Source organism: Petaurus breviceps, unplaced genomic scaffold (genome assembly GCF_028583685.1).
Source record: "Petaurus breviceps papuanus isolate PSGF00001 unplaced genomic scaffold, PetGlider_PUasm1.0 38, whole genome shotgun sequence".
In the NCBI taxonomy this organism is placed as follows: Eukaryota; Metazoa; Chordata; class Mammalia; order Diprotodontia; family Petauridae; genus Petaurus; species Petaurus breviceps.
In genome coordinates this window covers 103,318,298-103,339,268 of record NW_027186304.1, presented here as the reverse complement: position 1 = coordinate 103,339,268, position 20,971 = coordinate 103,318,298, and the positions used below count along the sequence as shown (strand labels likewise).

Genomic DNA, 20,971 nt, shown 5'->3' with positions numbered 1-20,971 from the left:
TGTTTCTGTGGCTGCTGATCATCAATCAGTCCCCAAGTATTTATTAAGAACCTCCTTTTTTTCCAGGCACTGGGCTAAGTTCTGGGGATACAAAGACAAAAATGAAACAGTCCTTGCCCTCAGGGAGCTTATATTCTATCACCAAAAATATATTTAATGATCATCTACTATATGTTAGGCCCTGAGACAAAATTATGTGGGGGTTTACAAAGAGATAAGTACATAAGGCCCCTGTCCTCAAGGAGCTGATAATTAAAAACAAAACCATGTTTAAAATCAATATAATTTGAGATAATATAGCACTGAATTACAGAATCTAAGAAATGGAAACTCAGAGGGGATCTAGTCTAACTCATGGCTTATCACAAATCCCTACTACAACACATCCAGTAAACAGTAAAATAGTTTTTACTTGAGAATCGCTAATGAGGGAGCAGTCATTTGCATAACTCTAGTTGTTACAGTTTTTTTTAACAGCAAGTCTAAATTTATTTCATTGTAATTTCAGTCAGTGCTCCTCACTCTGCCTTCTGTGACCAAAGGAAACAAATTTAATCCCTCTTTCATATATTATCTGTCATGTTCTTCTCCCACTTCCCCCACCCATTCTTCTTTTCTCCAGAGTAAATTCTCATCTTCCAGAAATTCCTTTAACTGAATCTTGTAGGCATGATTTTGAGGCCCTTCACTATCTCTTTTCTCCATCCTCCCCTGCTTATCAAAGACCTTCCCAAAATGTGGTGTATGGAAATGAACACAATACTCCAGACATAGCTGGAACATTTGGACACTGTCTCTGAGGCCGTCCTAAGGTTACATTAGGCTTGTCACACTCTAAAATCACCAGATCTTTGTCAGACAAACCATTCTCTGGTCCTTCTTCCCTCATAAATTTTAACCTCACTTCATTTCTAGACCCTAAGTATAAAACTTTATACCTATACATATTATATTTTGTCTTATTAGATATGACCCTGCAACCCATCAAGATCTTTTTGAATCCTGATGCAATGTGTTTGCTATTCCTTACAAATCTGTATTAACAACAAATTTGATAAGGTGCCACCATAACTTTGTGACTACTCTAATGTCTAAGACCATGGGATCCAGACCAAAGCAAAAGACCAATTCTATTCAACTCCCATACCATAAGGCCAACTCGTCTTAAAGAAAAATGTTTGCAAAAGCCAGAACACTCTAACACTTTCTAAATAAAGCACTACATGTCATACATACTAAACTATTTGTAGCATTACTTTTGTAATTACTTTCCAGCAAAAACCTGGAAAGAATTTAGATACCCATCAAATGGGGAAAATGCTGCACAAATTGTGACATATGAAAGTAATGGAATATCACTGTGATGCAAGAAATAGTAAACATGGGAGACTGAGAGAAATGAGACAAAACATACGAATGAATCCAGAACAGAAAACGGAATTAGGAAAAAACCAAAATATATGACTTTAATAATGAAAATAAAGTTGAGACTTAACTTCAACTTAACTCAGATGATATGCAATGTCCATGGAGATCACATACTTATATACGGTTCTCTCAATAGAGACAGTGGGGACTGTAAGGCACAAAATCTTGCATATTCTTGAAGCCATGGTTGCTCTGTTAGACAATTTTGCTTAACTGCTTTTCTTTGTTATAAGAGTTCTCTGTTGGGAGTGGGGTAGGGTGTGGTATGTTCAGGGGAAAAAAACTGACATAAAAAGAAAAGGCATTGGGGAAAACATTTTTTTTTTTTTAATATTGATATCTGTGGTCAGGAAAGACCTGGTGTTGGGAAATCAATGTAGCTAGAGTGCCATCTAGTGAAACTAAGTATATTTCACCTGATAATCATTTGTGTTCAATACAATAAACTGCTCTACTTTTCTCTCTAGATGACAAGGTGGATGTTGGAGGATGGCATTTGAAGAATGTATTTGAAATTTGCATTTAAAAGCTGTTTTTGAATTCCCTAAAGTTGTGAACTGCATATTCAGACCTGGTCAACATTTACCAGCCTTTTCTAGATTAATAAAACAGATCACAGCCCTTTGAATCTGAAGAACATTAAATTCATAATCAGACTCTGGGCAAGTCACTTCACTGGTCCTCAGTTTCCTCATTTTTTAAATGAGGAGTTTGAACTATATTATCTCCAAGTATTTTTGTAGTTCCAATCTATGATCCTAAGTATAAGGCAGAACACCTACAATTAGGCGTATGGCAAGATATAATGGAAAAAGCCCCAAATAGGAAGATAAATCTAGACTTGGAAGATGAAAACCATCTAATTTAACCCCTTCATCTTATAGATGAAGAAGTTGATACCTTGGGGAGATTAAATCAGGAAACCCAGATTGCAATCTCAGCTCTGCCACTTACAAAATTTTTCATCTCTCTGAGATGATTTCCACAATGGTAAAATGAGGGAGTTGCCCTCTAAGGCCCTTTTGAGCTCTAATCTACAATCCTATGACATAGAAAATTCATTGTTTGGTAAGTTCAATTGCACAAAGTAGGCTTTAGAATTTGTCTGTGTATTATACAGTGTAAATTGTGTTATTTGTAAATTGAATTATACAGTGTAAAATTAAAACTAAATGTACCTCCTCTGTGTTCACTCTTCCAAATGAAACGGGCTAGGTTCCCAAAGGGCAATGACTACCTCTCTCTTCAGAGTTTAGGGGTAACCCTGAGTGGACAGAGTTTCTGGTACTGTTGCTGATGAGCTCCTCTCTAATATGCTTTTCAATAGTAATCAACCAAGGTGGCTAGGTGGCACAGTGAATAGAGCACCGGCCCTGGAGTCAGGAGGACCTGGGTTCAGATCTGGCCTCAGACATTTAACACAAAAAATAGCCATGTGACCTTGGGCAAGTCACTTAACCCCAACTGCCCTCCAAAAAGCAAAAAAAAAATTTAGTAATCAACCAGCTAACCTCAATTTTTTCAAAAGGAATATTTACTGAGAAAGATAGAAATCACAAAATATTCCCCAAACCAGGGGTGTGCATACATAATCCCTTTGGAAAGTAGATTCAAATTGAAAGCACAAGGCACACATGTAGGGAACACGTGAGGTCAAGGGATATTTTATGACTTCTGACTCTGGGAGTCTTTTTGTCCTTCATGGAGTCTACACTTCCTTCATATTACTTGTATCTCCTGCCTAATCTTGAGTCTCTCTTGGAATTGTGGTGCAGATGGGTTGGTGCCTCACTATTGTATTTGTTCATCTCTTGCCTTTTTTCTAGCTTCGCATGGGAAGAGAAGTCCCATTCCATCTTACCAGATTTTCATTGCTGAGATGTGGGGAGAGGGTGTCATCCAGAAGGATCTACATAAAATAGAGAATCCCATTTGTTGACAAACCTTTATCTTGATCTTCCTACTGAGCCAATGAACAGACCTTGACAGATTTATCTTGTCTTTTCAGGAGTTCCTACTAAGCTGAGAAGCAGATCCATGGGCTGAGCTAATAAACAGATATCAAAACATCCATATGGGCCAATGGTCCAGTAGACAGGCAGGCTATGGGCAAGTCAACAGGGCCACTTGTTGGTCAAGTGCTCATGGACATTTCTCCATGTTGGGCAATGGAGGGATGACAAGTGATGGGAGAGCAACAAAACTAGTTGAGGGATTTTCCATGTCATTGAGTCACCTCTGCCATGCTGGGTTTGGTCACCACAACAAGGAAAAGCAAGGGTGGAGGCCCTCTAGTTAGCTTCCTATGATTAGGCAAATGAACTTCATAACAAGAAAGTTCTCACAATCTTGTAGTTTAAAGCTTGTGGTCTATTATTATAAGAAAGACTAGACTGACTAAATGTATATCAATAGGCAAATATACTCACTACCCCTACTGATTAATAGTGTTGGAATAAAATAAGGGGTACAGTGAATCATTCCTCTCATTCCTGAAGCATTCCTCTCACCCTTCGTCCATCTTCTGACTCTCACTGAAGCCCTGCTCTCTCCTAATGTTAGACACAGCCTCCCTGGCCACTCTTTTCAGTTCTGGTTGCACTTTCACTCATTTCCCCCAATGCAAAGTTTGCTGTTCAGTCATTTTTCAGTTGTGTCCAACTCTTGGTGACCTTGTTTGGGGTTTTCTTGGCAAAGATTCTGGAATGGTTTGCCATTTCCGTCTCTCCAGGGGAGATGGAATACCATTGCTACTTCAAGGCTCTCTCCCTACCACTATCACTCTATGACATCACCTGCATTGAGGTCCATTTCATCTATATTTACCCTTCTCCACACCTCAATCAAAATTCTGATATCTGTTTTCTACAGACCTTCAGGACACTTCCCTTTTTTTCTCAAAGAGATCAGGACCCGGTACACAATATCTTTCTCTCTTCCCCAAATCCTACTTTCATACTAGGGGATGTCAACATGTATATTAATACTCCCTCAATACCCTAAACTTCTAGTTCCTCAACCTCATTTCCCATGACCTACTTTTCCATCCTAGAGAAAGTAATGACAAATTATTCCAGGATCTTTGCCAAGAAAACACCAAATGGGGTCATGAAGAATCAAACACGGCTGAAATGACTGCACAAGAACAGCACTGTTCCATCCCACCTCAGCTACATAAAGATGATCATGCCCTGGATCTTGCCATCACCCACAAATGTATCACCTACATATTCAAGAGTTCTGAAATTCAGGGGTGGCTAGGTGGCGCAGTGAGTAGAGTGCTGGTCCTGGAGTCAGGAGGACCTGAGTCCGGATCCGACCTCAGACACTTAACACACACAAACAAAAAAAAACCTAGTCGTGTGACCTTGGGCAAGTTACTTAAACCCAACTGCCCTCCAAAAAAAAAAAAGAATTCTGAAATTCCCTTACCTAATAACAACCTATTGGCTTTCTGTCTCCATCTGCTTTCCCATACCACACCCTGCTCTTCATCATCACTGCTCCTCCAATCCCTCAACCACTTAGATCTGTCCCAGGCCATCATCCCTGCCCTAGCCATACTCTCCTCCTTTTCCCATCTTGACCCCTTGGTGAACCAGTTCAACTCTAAACCATTTTTTCCTCTTGAGCTCCTAGTCTCCTTATTACATATTACAGATCATGCCTCGCCAAACTTCATCTTTCTATCACCCCTACCATCTACTGCCTTTGTTTCTAAACAAGTACTGCTGAAGGAAAGTGGAGAAAATCATGTAAACATTCTCACTGGGTCCACCACAAATTTATTTTACATAACCCCAACTGGGACCTCATTGCTGTAGATGGGAATCCGTCTATACCTCCCTAATCAGTTAGTTCACTCTCCCACTTTCCACAGGAGCTCTTCCAAGCTTTTTCATCCCTCCTCAAACCTATGATGGTTTCCCTTCCCACTCACCCTTTCATCTAGGAACCTTGTCTCATATCTTATTGAAAAAATTGAGGCCATTTGTTGAGAGCCCCCTCCTCACCCCTCTCTCTCACATCACTCATATACTTTCTATCACAATCTTTTCCGTCACCCCTGTCTCACATGGAGGGGTGACTCTGCTCCTTGCCAAGGCCAACCTGCATACGTGATCCTATTCCATCCCATCTCCTTTGGAGACTGCCTTTTCTATCACCTCCACTCTCTCACTTATCTTCCATCTCTCCGGGTCTGCTGCTAGAAACATGACTGCGTCTCCCTCATTTGATCCTTCCCTCTCTGCTGTCATTCCATATTTCTTCTGCCTCTTGCACCTGAACTCCTTGAGTAGGCTGTGTAGGATAGGTGCCTCTACTTCCTCTCCTCTTGGTCTCTTCTTAAGCCTCCAGAATCAGGTACCCACCTCATCATTCAACTGAAACTGCCCTCTCTGCAGTTACAAAGAATTTCTTATGGCCAAACATGATGGCCTTTTTCAATCCTCATTCTTCTTGGACTCTCTGCAACTTTTACCATTTTTGAGTTTGCTCTTCTTTTCCTTGATACTCTGTTCTCTCTAGGTTTTCAGCACCTTACTCTCTCCTGTTTCTCCTACTTTCTAACTGCTTTTTCTTATTTCCTTTGCTGGATCTTCATCTGGGTTATGTCTATTAAGTGTGAGTGCCCCCAAAGCCCTGTCCTGGGCCCATTTTTCTTATTTTTCTATATTACTTCACTTGGTGATATCAGTTTTCATGGATTCACTTTTCATCTCTATGCTGATGATTCTCAAATCTACTTATCCAGTCCTAACTTCTCTCCTAACCTCCAGACTTGCATCTCCAACTACCTACTGGACACCTCAAATTCTGTGTCCACCTAGACATCATCAACTTTGAAATATAAATTAAACAAAATTCAGGAAATAAATTCTGAAAATAAATGAAAATAAATTCTGAAAATAAATAACAGCTGTTAACTCTGAAAAAGATACCAAGGAGCTCACAGATGTAATACCTCAACTGTTAACTCTGAAAAATCAAATCAAATCCTAGAACTGACAGTGGCTATGAGCAAAAAATCTTTCTTTATTCTGTGGGAGGACAGAAATTAGACACACATGTTGGGGTTTGCTCTGAGACTGAGCAGACCACTACAGCAAGGCCAAACCTTGGTACATATAGCAATAGCTAGACAAAGAAACATGCAGTGAGCTGTAGTCATTCAATGAAGGGGTAACAGCAACAGTGAGACATGTCTAATTCATAGCAGGGCTTCATGACTGGAACATGGCTCCTGCAGATGTTTGTCCAAGCTCAGGGATCACCTGGTGCTCATGTGAAACAATTCTGGGATTTAACTGTGGTTGAGCTCATCTGGAGGATGAGTGCAAAGGATTGTTGTTATGCCAAGCTCTGGGCATAGCTTGCTTGCTGGGCCTTAGCTCTGGAAAACAGGGTGTCTCCAAATAGCAAAAAGAGAGGAGTGAAAAAAGGGGGGTGTGTCTTGGCATGGGGACCCCGACAACATCTTTAATTCAACACGTCCAAAATTAAACCATTACCTTTCTCCTCGAACCATCCCTTCTTCCTAACTTCCATACTGCTATTAAGGATATCACCATCCTCTCAGTCACTTAGGCTCATGATCTAGGGGTCATCCTGCTCTTAGCTTCCATATACAATCTCTTGCTAAATCCTGTCAATTTTACCTTTTTAACGCCTCTTGTACACTCCCTTCTTTTGTCTGACACAGCCACCACTGTAGGACAGGCCCTCATTACCTCACACCTGGACTGTCGAAATAACCTGCTGGTCGGGGCGGCCAGGTAGCACAGCGAGTAAGAGCACCGGCTCCAGTGTTGAGAACACCTGGAGATCGAATACCGGACTCAGACACTTAGCACCCACCCAGAAACACCTGGCCGTGTAACCTTGAGCAAGTTACTTAACCCAAATTGCTTAGGGGCGGCCAGGTGGCTCATCGAGTAAGAGCACCGGCTCCAGAGTTGGGATGACCTGGATCAAATCCGGGCTCAGATACTCAGCACCACACCCAGAGATAATAACTGGCCGTGTAACCTTGAGCAAGTTACTTAACCCCAATTGCTTTAAAAAAAAAAATAACCTGCTGGTTGGTCTGGCTGCCATGAGTCCCTTCCCACTCCAGTCTATTCTCCATTCAGCCACCAAAGTAATTTTCCTGAAGCACAGGTCTGACCACGTCACCACCCTACTTAAAAAATTCTAGTGATCCCCTATTATCTCCACAATCAAGTTTGACATTCAAAACCTTTCATAAGGGGAGGCTAGGTGGCACAGTAAATAGAGCACAGGTAGGACCTCAGTTCAAATCTGACCTCAGATACTTAACACAAAAACTAGTCGTGTGACATTGAGCAAGTCACTTAACCCCAATTGCCCTACCTTCACAAAACAAAAAAACACACAAAAAAATGGGGTGGCCAGGTGGCGCAGTGAGTAAGAGCTCCGGCCCCAGTGTCGGGAAACTTGGGATCGGTTCTGGCCTCAGATACTTGGCACCCACACAAAAATAATAATAACTGGCAGTGTAACCTTGAGCAAGTTACTTAACCCCGATTGCTTCAAAAAAAGAAAAAAAAAAACCTTTCATATGCTGCCCCTCCCATCTTTCCAGTCTTCTTATACCTTATACTCCACCTGTCACCCCCAGGACAGTGACACTGGCCTCCTCAATGGTCCTTCAACAAGACACTGCATCTCTTGGTTTTGGGCATTTTTACTGGCTGTTTCCCTGGCCTTACATGTTCTCCCTCCTCGCCTTCACCTACTGGCTTCACCGGCTTCCTTCAAGTCCCAATTAAAATATCACCTTCTACAGGGAGCCTCTTAATTCTAGAGCCTTTCCTCGGTTAATTATTTCCTATTTCTCCTGGATATAGTTTGTACACAGTTGTTTGCATGCCATCTCCCACATGAGACTGGGAACTCCTGGAGGGAAGGGACAATCTTCTGCCTTTCTTTGTCTCCCCAGCACGTAGCATAGTACTTGACACATAGAAGGCACTTAATAGATGCATACTGAAGGACTGACTGATTGACTAATGCTCCATAACACTGTATAACAAGCAAGCATTTGCTTCACAGACTGGCTACAATTCAGCATTCAATATAAACAAAAGCTCTATCAAATCCCCACTGAAGAACAGAGCAAACTGTGAATCTCATGATTGCATCATTTGTGAAAAGCTTAATAAATTAAATTCTTCATCTCTCAAGGGAGGATATTCTCACGGTCACCTTATGAACGAGTGATTAAATGAAAATAGTTAAGTAAGCTAAAATATTTTGTTGTTAAAACTTTACTTAATTAGGTTGGGCTAGTGATCAAGTAGAATTCCTGTTAGAACTTAGTAATTTATTAAAATGCTGAGCTTTCTCAAGTATGTCACAAGTCGAATGTCCTATGCCCTTAGAGTCCAGAAGGCCCTGGAGGAATAGGTCTCACGAGAAGACTCCCTTCCCCCACATCAGCCCTCTTCCCACCAAGATTATACCAGACACTCTAGGGCCCAGGTGGAGCAGGTCTCATGGGAAAACTTTCCTCTCATTCTTCCTACCAAGACCTCCTTTCCTTTTCCTTCTTCCAACTAAATATTATTCTCTACTCCCACTCTTTTTGGAGGGAACCCATAATCCTTTTGCCTTACTACACCTTCATGTCTATTGCCCACTGTCCCTCTGGTCATGGCTGTGGTCCCTCTGCCATTCCCTACTCCCTTCCTCTTCCCCTTAGGAACAAAGAGCTATCCTAGCCACTCATATCACTTGAAAGAGCTGGGAATTACCAATGTGTGAAGGAATCCAAGAACCCAGAGCAAGGAAATACAATAAAAAGTTTGGGGGTAAAGGTCAAAAGAGGGAGAAAGTTCTACATTTACAGATCTATGTTCTTATGGTCCTATAACTCTGTAACTGGAGTAGAAATATAGCCACCTGGACAGAAAGAAGAAATAGTTAAGGAGTTTGGGAAATAGATCAAAAGTCTGACACAGAGGTATGATACAGTGGGGATGGGAGACTTCAGCCATGCAGACATCTTCTGGATCTTTCTCTCTTGAAAGAAAAAAAAAGAGCAGAACAGTCAATAACTTTTTGACTTGTATTTGTGATAATTTCATCCTTCTAAAGAGTGGAGGAACCAGCAAGGGAAGATTCTTTTCTGAATTGTATTCTCACAAATATATTGCTGGGGGTGGAAGTGATGAAATCCTGGGGTGGGGAGAAGTGACCAGTCCATTTTAGAATTTCTGATAAAGTAGAGGAAATCTAGGCATAGTCTGACATATAGCCTATATTTTAGGAGAGATTTCAAAGGGTTCAGAGGAAAGATAGGTAGGATCTCATAGAGTCCAATGCTTCAGAGGATGTTTGTCTAAGAGGGAAGCAATATTCTTAAGAATGAAATTCTGAAGAAACAAAAGTATACAATCACAATGATGAAGGAAAATTGGCCTGAAGAAATCAATTTGGATTAAAAAAAAAGAGAAATTTACAGAAGATGGAAGCTAGTCTAGGTAACAGAGAAGAAATATAAAAATGTGATATAATTCTGTAAAAAGAGTGTCAGGAATGCTAAAGATCAAAATGAGCTGAGGCTGGGGAAGAAAGCTAAGGACAACAAAAAAGACTGATTTTTTTTAAGCTGTATTAAGAGAAAAACAGTATCAAAGAAGGAATAGGACATTTCCTTGGAGTAGATGGAGTGATGATAATTGATGTAACTTTTTCATCCATCCTCAAGCCTCCCATGGCTCCCTTTCTCCCAATTCTCTCAACTGAGGACCTTGCCTTATATTTTATAGAAAAAAATTGAAACCATTCACTAGGAACTCCATCCTTGTCCCCTCCCCCCCACCCGCCTCATCTCCTATCACTTGGAAGTCTTCTGTCACTACATCCTCTTTTACCTCTGTCTCACATGATGAAGTGGCCTAACTCATTATCAAGGCTAACCCCATACTTGTTTAAGCAATCCCATTCCAACCTGGCTCCTCCAACAGATTGTCTTCTCTGTCATCCTCATTCTTTCACTTATCTTCAATCTCTTCCTCTCTAATGGCTCATTTCCTACTGCCTATAAATGTGTCCATGTCTCTCCTATTGTGAAAAGCCCCTCATTTGATTTTTCCATCCCTGCTAACTATCTAGTCTTATATCTCTTCTGCCCTTTGTAGCTAAACTACTCAAAAAGTCATCTACAATGGATGCCTCCTCTTTCTATCATCTCACTCTCTTTTTAACCCCTTCCAATTTGACTTCCAATCTTAATCATTCCATGGAAATGACTCCCTCCAAAGTTACTAATGATCTCTTATTTGTCAAATCCGATGGCCTTTTCTTATTCCTTATTTTCTTTGACTTCTCTGCAGCTTTTGAACCTGTTCATCACTCTCTCCTCCTTGACACATTTTTGGGACATCATTCTCTCCTGGTCTTCCTCCCACCTATCTGATGACTTCTATCTCCTTTGCTGGATCTTTCTCCAGATCATGCCCTTTATGACAGGTATCCCTCAGGGTTCTGTCCTGGACCCTCTTCTCTTCTCCCTTTATATTATTTCCCTTGGTCATCTCATCAGCTCCCATAGATTTAATTACCATCTCTATGCAGACAATTCTCAAATCTGCTTTTCCTGACCAATCTCTCTGCTAATTTTCAATCTTGCATCTCCAACTATTTTTACATCTCAAACTAGATGTTCAGTAGACATCTTAAACTCAATATGTCCAAGATAGAATTTATTATCTTGCCCCTTAAACTCCCCCTGCGCCCCCTATTTTCTCTATTCTTATAGGAGGCAGCACCATCCTCCCAGTGCCTCAGGAATAGTTTGTGAGTCATAGTCATTTCTGACTTTGTGTATATGTGATTGTTCTTTCCACTTAGATTGCAATTGTCATTGTGTATATTATTTTCTTGGCTCTATTTACAGAATAGCAATATTCTATCACATTTCATTACAATCACCACAATTCATTTAGCTATTTTCCCATCAATGGGCAATGACTTTGTTTCCAGTTCTTTGCTATCATAAAAAATGGTACTACAAACACTCTGGCATATAAAGGGATTCTTTCTGATGGCTTCCTTGGAGTGTAAACCCAGCTGTTTCACATTTTTATCAGTGGCTGGGATAAATACATCAGATCTGCAGATGGCACAGAGCTGAGAGGGATGGCTAACACACTAGATGACAGAGACAAGATCTAAAAGGATCTTGACAGGCTGGAGCATTGGGCTGAATCTAATAAGGTGAGATTCAATAAAGATAAATGTAAAATCTTTTACTTGGGTACAAAAAAATGAATTTCCTGACTATAAAATGGAGGAGGCATGATCAGATGACAGTCATTCTGGAAAAGATCTGCAGGTTCTTGGTGGTCTGCCAACTCAGTACGTGCCAGTAAAATGATGTAGAAGCCAAATAGTCTGATGTGACCTTGGGGTGCATTAAGAAGGGCATAACTTCCAGGGAGAAGAAGGTGAAAATCCCATTGGACTCTGCCCTCATCAGACTTCATCTGCAGTATGAAATTCAACTCTGGGTAATGTGGTTTAAGGAAGATATTTATTAATTTAGAGAGCATCCATAGAAGGGCAACCAGGATGGTGAAGGACTTTGAGACCATGTCATATGAAGACTACCTGAAGGAATTACAGATATTTAGACTGGAGAAGAGAAGACACAGAGGGGAAAATGATAGATGTGTTCAAGAATTTGAAGGATTCGTGTGGCAGACAGATGAGATTTGTTCTTTTTTGATGCAGTGGGAAGAGGCAGGAGCAGTGGGAGGAGGATGTAATCAGAGAAATTTAGGCTTGATATTAGAAAGCTGTCTCACAGTTAGAAATGTCCAAAAGTGAAGTAGCTTCCCTTAAAAAAAATTATCTAAACTTAAGAAATAAAACAAGCATTTCCATAACATAGTAGAATAAGTAAAAGATGATTGCTTTTGAAACTACAAATCTATTATATATAACTTGCTATTTCTTTTAAATATGTAATAAAGTTATCATGTAACTTTCTTTTTTCTTTTTTTTTTCACTCCCCTGCCCTAGGAATGGCTACCTTTAGACACAAATATGTGTGTGTGTGTACAAAATCATTCTATACACACTTCTATTTATCAGTTCTTTCTCTGGATACAGATTAAGTCCTCCTTCATAGGTCCTTTGTATTTAAAATGGGTATTTTTTTTTGGAGGGGGGAAGGTAGGGCAATTGGGGTTAAGTGACTTGCCCAAGGTCACACAGCTAGTTTTGTGTTAAGTGTCTGAGGCTGGATTTGAACTCAGGTCCTCCTGTCTCCAGGGCCAGTGCTCTATTCACTGTGCCACCTAGCTGTCCCCTAAAATGATATTTTTAATACTCAAAATAACTTTCCTTAAGAAGTGGTGGGTTCTCTCTCCTTAAAAATCTTCAACCAGAGGCTCTATGACTATTTGTTGGGTATGTTAGGGGGGTGGGGGTGGGGAGAGTGGATTGGTTTCCTGTGTGTATTGTAGTACATGGCCACTGAGGACCCTCCCCACTCTCAGACTTCTGGGCATCACCACATGACCTGCTGATACAATCTCAGGACTCTTCTAGGCCTTGCTATCCATCCTGCTACCGAACCCAAAGGATGACTAGGCCTTTCACTCTGCAGCTGAACTCTCCTCTATGTGCTGTCTTCCTCATTTGGAAGGTGAACTTCTTGAAAGCAGGGGCTGTTTCCCTTTTCTATTAATACCCCCAGTGTTTAGCATAGTACTTGTTACCTTGAAGTATTAAATGATATTCATTCATTCATTCATTCTCATTCATTTATTTACTCATTCATAGTCTTTCAAAATTCTGAGAGCAGGGAGGGGTTCCTTCATAATTTTTAGATTGAAAACTTGTTAGCCAGTGAAGTTCTTAACCTTAAACTCAGTTAAACCAAGCTCTACCCAGAATTCCCTTCTCTGTCCTTTACTGCCCCTATTTACTCAGTGGGTACCTGATTTTGCCTCATATTTTCCAGACTCAGAGATGGTTGGTGCTGGATTTAGGTCTTTGCCTCAATTGTAGTGCTTTAAAGTGATGTCAAGCTCTATTTGCATTTTTGAGATTGATATATAATGAGATCTAAGCCTTTTTCTAGCTTTGCTGGCTCTGTCTACATATGCAAGGCCAGGAATGTGGCTAGGCCACTTTCTTTCTGAAATCTTTTCCCTACCTAATTATCAGTATAAGAGAAAAGAAAAGGCTTAGAGTTGAAAAGCTGGGGAACCTTGAACCTCAGAGTTATTTGGTAGTTATTTGATAGTACGTTCACATGGATAATAAGAGGGTAGAGACTGGCCTTCAGAGATTCAAATCAGGAGGTACAAGAGATGCTTGCCAGAATGAAGCTGCCCACAGAGACTTTAAGTCCAGAGACCAAGAAGCTTTGCTAAAAAAAAAAAGTCAGAAGGAAGCTGAATGTACTAGCTTTTTTAGCCAGGAATATCTATGGTATTTGTTCTAAAAGGATTTGTAACTAGGGCTGAGTATCTCCTGGAGATGAGACACCTCATACCCAAGACCCTGAAGGACAAAAAAAAAGGAGTTTTCTCTTCTCCTTGCTGCTAATCTGTTGCCATGGTGGTTGCTTTTCTAAAAGAGCTGTTTAAAAGACCTTTGGACTTTGAACTAGATGAGAATAACAGTCCTCTGTTCTCATGAGGTCGCTAAAAGTCTGCAGCTAGAGCTGGAAGCAGGAAGCAGAGAATCTCCACAGGCACATTTCCACAGGGCTGTTCCTTGTGTCTGGTAGCCAGCAGCATTTGGGGAGTGACTGACAGCAGAAACCATGGGGGAGCAGGCCTCTGGAAAGTAGGATGAGGATACCATTAAAGACATCAGTGACCCCATGCCGTCCCAAGCAGGAGTTACCCTTCCATGTGTGTGTCCTGGCCACATGAATTCCCTGAGTGTGCAGGCCTCCATCCATATGCCTTGTCCACACATGGTTGCTACATGTGTGCTTCTCTTGACATGTTCTGTATGGGTGTCTATTTTTCCCAGGAATGCTGTGTGAATTTGGGGGAGGGTGTGTGTCCCTTATGAGAGGATATATTTTATTGTGACTTTTCTTACTATGTCATTTCATTAATTGCCTTTGGGTTGGAATTAGTTGTGTCCTCTGACTGATCACATTAAACATATATGTAGGGGTTTGTCATCTATGGTTTTGATTAGATAAAGACCTACAAAGCAACTTACACCTGGGATAGCCATCTCCAGGTGACCTGCCATGTTCATTTGTTGGTACCATCTAGGTACTGTCTCCCTTTCATGCAAGGAGATCAAAGTGTCTTCCTCACATAATGACTATTCTTCATTCATTCTCTGGAATGCTGGGGATTAGGAAGGTAGATGTGTTATTTCCTCTTAAAGATAAAGATAGAAATTAACTTCATAGCCAACTCCTCTATTAAGAGTTTCCAGACCATTGCAACCAGACTAACCTTTTCTTCTTTTGAACTTACAGCATCAAAATACTTGCTATCTGTGCTACTTAACTGGCATTTTATCATGCATATGACATACAAAAGTTACAATTCAATTCAACAAATATCTACCATGTGTAAGGCACATTGTGAGGTTTTGGGAATAGAAGGATAAAAATTACTTACTCCCTACCCTCAAGGAGTTTACATTCTCCTGGGAGTAGAAGGATAAGATATGAACATATAAGTAAATATAAATTCCCATTCATGAGGGCAAAGGAGAAATCAAGCAAAATGTTCCAGGAAAATGTAAGAAACGTTTTTTAACTGGCAGATTAAGGAAAAATATTCAGAGAAGATCATATCAAAGTCAAAACTTGAAGGAAGAGAGATATTGAAAAAGGCAGAATTAATAAGCAAGTGAACCCCAGGCATGGAGTACATCTTTCAAAAAAAAAATGCAGAGATGGGAGAGTACAAGATGGTAGTGGGAAGTAATTTGTAGAAGTCAGATGTGATCTGGAAGGAGATTACACAGTATTAACCAAGGTTGGAAAGGTAGGGTAAAGCCAGATTGTGGAGACCCAGCTGAGGATTTTATGTTTTATCTCATGGGCAATAGTGAGCCACCAAAGACTTTTGAGGTGAGCAGTGACTTGGTTAGACCTATTTTTTAGAAAGATTATTTTGGCAGCTGTGTGACAATTGTATTAGATAAGCTAATAGCCAAATGGGAATCCCATAGTTGAATGGAATATATAAGTATATATGTATACATATGTATATGTATACATATATATGTATGTATAGGAAGGTGTATGTATGTATAAATATGAGTGTGTGCATATGTGCGTACATGTATACATATACAAAAGGCACAAGATGGATTGAATATGAAGGGATGATATCTAAAAAATAAAATCAAGAGGTGAGAGAGGAATATATTGGGAGAAGGAGAAAGGGAGAGATAGATTAGGGTAAATTATCTCATATAAAAGAGGCAAGAGAACACTGTTACAATGGAGGGGAAGAGCAGGAAGGTGAAAGGGAATGGGTCAACCTTATTCTCATTGAATTTGGCTTAAGGAGGGAATAATATATACACTCAATTGTGTATCTTACCCTACAAGAAAGTAGGGGGAAGGGAATGGGGTGGGTATGAGAGAAGGGAGGGCAGATTGGGTGGGGGGAGGGTAGTTAGAAGCACACACTTTTGAAAAAGGACAGGGTCAAAGGAGAAAATAGAGTAAGTTGGGGGTGGGATAGAATGGAGGGAAATATAGTTAGTCTTTCACAGTGTAACTACTATGGAAATGTTTTGCGTAACTACACATGTACAGCCTATGTTGAACTGCTTGTCTTCCCAGTGGGGGGGTGAGGAGCGAAGAAGGGAAAGATTCTAGAACTCAAAGTTTCAAAAAACAAATGTTAATGCATGTTAACATGCAACTGGGAAATAAGATATACAGGCACTGGAGTATAGAAATCCATCTTGCCCTACTAGAAAGTTGGGGGCAGGGGATATAAGCATATAAGGATATAAGGAAGATAGAAGAAAGAAAAGAGTGAGGGAAGGGGTATTCAGTAGGCTCACTATTTTGGGGTAGAGGGTAGGGGAGAGATGGGGAGAGAAATTTGTAACTCAAAATCTTATGGAAATGAATGTTGAAAACTAAAAATAAATAAATAAATTAGAAAAATAAATTAATAAAAGTTTTAAAAAATTAAAATGAAGAAATGAAAAACAAAACCAAAAATATGAAAGGTGATGTGGGCTTGAACTAGGATCATAGCCCCAGAAGGGGAGGGCAAGATTCAGTTCGATTCAATTCAATTCAACAAAAATTATCGGCCAGTCAACAAATATTTATTACGTGCTTACCATATGCCAGACATTGATCTAAGAGTTGGGACAACGGAGAAAGGCAAAAGAACCCCTGCCCCCAAGGAGCTTTGAATTGAACAGGAAAAGCAGCACATAAACAGAAGGTGAAAAGGTGGGGAAAAGGCAGGTGGCCAGCACAGGGAGATGATGAAGTCCCGCAGCCAGCTGGGAAATGATATGTGCGCCTTGGGGCCCCGCCTTAAATACAGGCTCTGGGAGGACCTCTCAGATATCTACCCTTCACCCTCTCCAGACCTAAGGAGGGAGGGTCCGGAGGGCAGGGAGTACCAAGGAGCTGGAAGTTTCATTAAGGTATTTTTAAAACAAAGAAAAATGGAACAGTCCTAGCCTTCAGGGTTACATTCTACTGGGAGATGATATGGAAGTACTGGCCTTGACCTGTGCTTGGTTATGGGGAAATGAGAGAGAAGGAAGAGTCTAAAAGAATATCTAAACATTGAACCAGGGGTACTGGAAGCACTGTGTGCCCTCAATAGACACAGGGAATTTGGGAGAAAGAGAGGGTTTCGGGAAAAATATGATGAACATGGCTTTGAACACATTGAGTTTCAGGTACTAGTGCAGGGGTGTGCTGGAGCCAGTTCATGTTGGTTGTAGGAGAGCTGATTGTTAAATTCTCAATGTAAGCATTTTTACAACCTGGAAATCAATAAATATTATAAATGAGGACTATATTGTTTTGTTGGCTATATCTAGACTTAAGAAAGTGATAGAGGGGCCGCTAGGTGGTGCAGTGAATAAAGCGCTGGCCCAGAGTCAGGAGGACCTGAATTTGGATCTGGACTCAGACACTTAACACACGCACACAAAGAAAAACTAGCCATGTAACCTTGGGCAAGTTACTTAACCCCAATTGCCCTCCAAAAGGCAAAAACAAACAAACAAACCAGAAAGTAAAGGAGAAAATGTTAATATCTGTAAAATATCAGTGCTTCTACTTACCCTGCCTAATTCATATGTATGTTATTAAAATTAAAGTACATGATGGGGCGGCCAGGTGGCTCAGTGAGTAAGAGCAACAGCCCCAGTGTTGGGATGACCTGGAGATCGAATCCCGGGCTCAAACACTCAGCACCACACCCAGAAATAACTGGCTGTGTAACCTTGAGCAAGTTACTTAACCCCGATTGCTTAAAAATAAAATTAAAGTACATGGTAGACAAGGTCAGCACAGCGGCACCTTCAGTTCAGTCAGTCTAATACTTCTTCTCTCCCATACTTTCCTTCGGAGCTTCCCGAACACTGAGCTAGCTCTGGTAATGTGTGTGTCAAACTCATTACCAATGTGTATAACCCTGGAAAGTACACTAACAAAGTACATTCAAAACTCCATTTGCTGTAACTGATGGTTCCACATGTGGATGGTGTGGTGGTAGCTGAGGGAGTATCTGTGTTTTCTTGATGTTCATTGTTAGGTCAAAATTAGCACAAGCAGCAGAGAATTGATCCATACTTTGGTGCATCTCAGCTTCAGAGGCTGTACTGAGAGCACAATCAGCTGCAAGCAGAAAATCCTGCACCAAGACTCCCTCCACTTTGGTCTTGGCTTGTAGCTTTTTCAAGTTGAAGAATTTACCATCAGTGAGGTAGCTGACCTTGATGCTGTGTTCATCCTCATTAAAAACATTTGACAACATGGCTGAAAACATCATTCTGAAAAGCATGGGAGCAAGCACACAGCCTTGTTGCACTCCATTGGTGACTGGGAAGGCATGAGAGCATTGTCTGTTATCTACAACCCGGGCAGTTGATGCCTGTGAAACCTGGACAGTCTACCAGCACTATGCCAGGTAAATGAATAGCTTCCTTTTGAATTGTCTTAGGAAGATCCTGAAGATCACCTGGCAGGATAAGGTACCAGACACTGAGGTCCTTACTCAGATTAAACTGCCGAGCAGAGCATTCAAACTCTGTTTCAGAGAGGACAACTCCAATGGGTTGGCTGCGTTGTTCAAATGCAAGACATAAGCATGTGAAAAAGACTATTTTATAGAGAACTTACACAGGGCAAGCACTCACATGCTGGACAAAAGAAGTAGTACAAGGACACTCAAAGTCTCTCTCAAGAACTTTGGAATTGATTGTGTGACAGGGGAGACAGTGGCACAGAACCGCCCAGCATGGTGTGCCCACATCAGAGAAGGTGCTGTGTACAATGAGTAAAGCTGGATTGAAATAACTCAAAGGAAATGCAGGATGTGCAAATTTGGAGAATCCACCCCAAATGTTCATGCAGACTATTTGTGCCTGACCTATGGTAGAGCATTCCGAGCTCATATTGGTCTGATCAGCCATAGTCAGACACATTGAAACTTGACTTTTAGCATAGTGATATCATTTTGGTCCTCTTTGAGAACAAAGGATAACAACCAAACCAACATGGTAGATATGAAAGGGTTTTGAATAAAGATAGTTTTCATATTAAAAATAAACACAAGTTCATTTCAATGAACACTAGGAAATAGGTAGGGGAAGGTAACTGAAGCCATAAAAAAATAACTAGCCCCAGGGCGGCTAGGTGGCACAGTGAATAGAGCACCAGCCCTGGAGTCAGGAGGACCTGAGTTAAAAAAAAATCTGACCTCAGACACTTAACACAAAAACTAGCCATGTGACCTTGGGCAATTCACTTAACCCCAATTGCCCTCCAAAAAGCGCAAAAAAAAAAAAACAAAAACCCAAACCCTAGCCCCAAAATCTCAACATTGATTATTCAAAAGATAATTCATCGAACTGGCATGCAAATTTTATTTTATTTTTTTTATCTGTTAATAAGATCCGATTTATTCAAGTTATCTTAAAACATTCTACAATGGAAACTATTATTAGACATGTACTGTATTATAAACCACGCACATTCTGCCATGCTTTGTCCAAGAACAACTCAAAACACCGTAAAATGCCATCGATGGCTTTAAAACTGTGTGCCTGATGGAGAGCCCAGGAAGACGAACGTTTCATTCAGATCCTAAGGTAAATGAAATGACTAGATCCATTCAGCCAACACGTATTAGTGATGGGTAGTCAATAAAAGCATGGAAAATGGTCGTGATGGAACAGTTCAGTAATGTTTTCAAAATAGGGATGGCTTGTTTAAAGTTCCAAGACACGACACTGGTATAAAACACTGGTGACCAACACGCTGATTCTCAGTTTGGGAGAATGGGGCATCACAGTCTCCTTGTGGCTGAAATGCCCCTGACCACTGGCATATTTCTGGCCTGTGATTAGAATGTCCTTTTGAATGAACAGTGCTAGCAGGTTTGGGCTGTAGCCTGTCAGTCGTAGTGGATAGCAGTGTAAAAGATGATCCAAACAACCATAAACAGTGCAAAAGACGTCATAAAACCTTCTTTTGTGAGTTCCCACGTTCCACCATAATCTTCCTCATCAATTTGTTGGAAGATGCTGAAGTAGAGGTACAAGATTCCAGCATTGATCAGGCAGAATACTGCTATTCCCACGAAGCCCTTCAGTGGCACCACTCCCCAAATGACGCCAAGGACGACTGCAATGATCTGTCGGAACCAGTAGATCACATCCAAAAACTCATCCTTGTCCTCCCAGGCCGCGTCGCGTCTCTCCGCAGCGCTTCGCTCAAAGCCGAGCCCTTCGGGGTGCCGTTGGCCAGGTGTGGCTGCGGCGGCTCCTCCTTCCGCCTCCCGACGCTCATCCTCCCTCAGTCCGACCTTCCGTCAGTCCGTCCGTCCTTTCGTCCAACCGCTGGGCCGGGATTGGAGCCAGGGAGCAGAGCCTCCCTCTCACAGCGCCTAACAGCCCGCCTTCAGCCAGCGGGCTCCGGGTCCTGCCGCCCTTCAACCGCAAATTTGATTTTAAAACACTTAGTTTTAGCTTCATGATCTGGATATGTTTTGTTTTTGACAGATACCTGTTGTCTATAATAATCAAAAAGCATGGTCCTGTATGATTGTCATAATAAACTCAGTTTCCATCGAGATTGTAAAAAAATGCAGATTAAACTTTAAAGTGTATCCTTAGTACTTTTTGTTGTTGCTGTTAAACATTTACCATCACACAGCTGTGCTAGTGGGATACTCAGGTTAAGCTGTCCAGTAGGTAACTGGAAATGTAGAATTGGTGCTTAGGGGATCTATTTTGGTTTATCTTCATCAAGGAGATAATTGAACCTATGACAGAAACTGAGATGAGTAAGAGAGAGAGTGAAGAG

General features: G+C 41.0%; 1 protein-coding gene and 1 pseudogene across 1 annotated transcript in view; one reads left to right on the top strand and one right to left on the bottom strand.

The window, feature by feature from the left end:
* The window catches only part of LOC138170728 (serpin B4-like), a 427,261-nt gene that overhangs the window by 250,429 nt on the left and 155,861 nt on the right, over positions 1-20,971 (top strand). The window lies entirely within an intron of this gene.
* LOC138170206 (GEL complex subunit OPTI-like) lies at positions 19,528-20,600 on the bottom strand (annotated as a pseudogene).